Below are 221 nucleotides of genomic sequence, written 5' to 3'. Positions count from 1 at the left end.
ATAAATTTCATAATTGAACATGTTTATTGTTTTTATAATAAATTTCACAATTGAACATGTTTATTGTTTTTATAATACATTTCATAATTGAACATGTTTATTGTTTTTATAATAAATTTCATAATTGAACATGTTTTTTGTTTTTATAATAAATTTCATAATTGAACATGTTTTTTGTTTTTATAATAAATTTCATAATTGAACATGTTTATTGTTTTTAT

At 14.5% G+C, this 221-nt stretch overlaps 1 protein-coding gene across 1 annotated transcript in view; it reads left to right on the top strand.

Annotated features, from left to right (window-relative positions):
- baiap2b (BAR/IMD domain containing adaptor protein 2b) overlaps positions 1 to 221 on the top strand; it is a 52,667-nt gene that overhangs the window by 46,370 nt on the left and 6,076 nt on the right. The window lies entirely within an intron of this gene.

This window comes from Nematolebias whitei, chromosome 17 (assembly GCF_014905685.2).
Source record: "Nematolebias whitei isolate Nwh7 chromosome 17, NemWhi1, whole genome shotgun sequence".
In the NCBI taxonomy this organism is placed as follows: Eukaryota; Metazoa; Chordata; class Actinopteri; order Cyprinodontiformes; family Rivulidae; genus Nematolebias; species Nematolebias whitei.
This window is presented reverse-complemented; position numbering and strand designations above follow the sequence as displayed.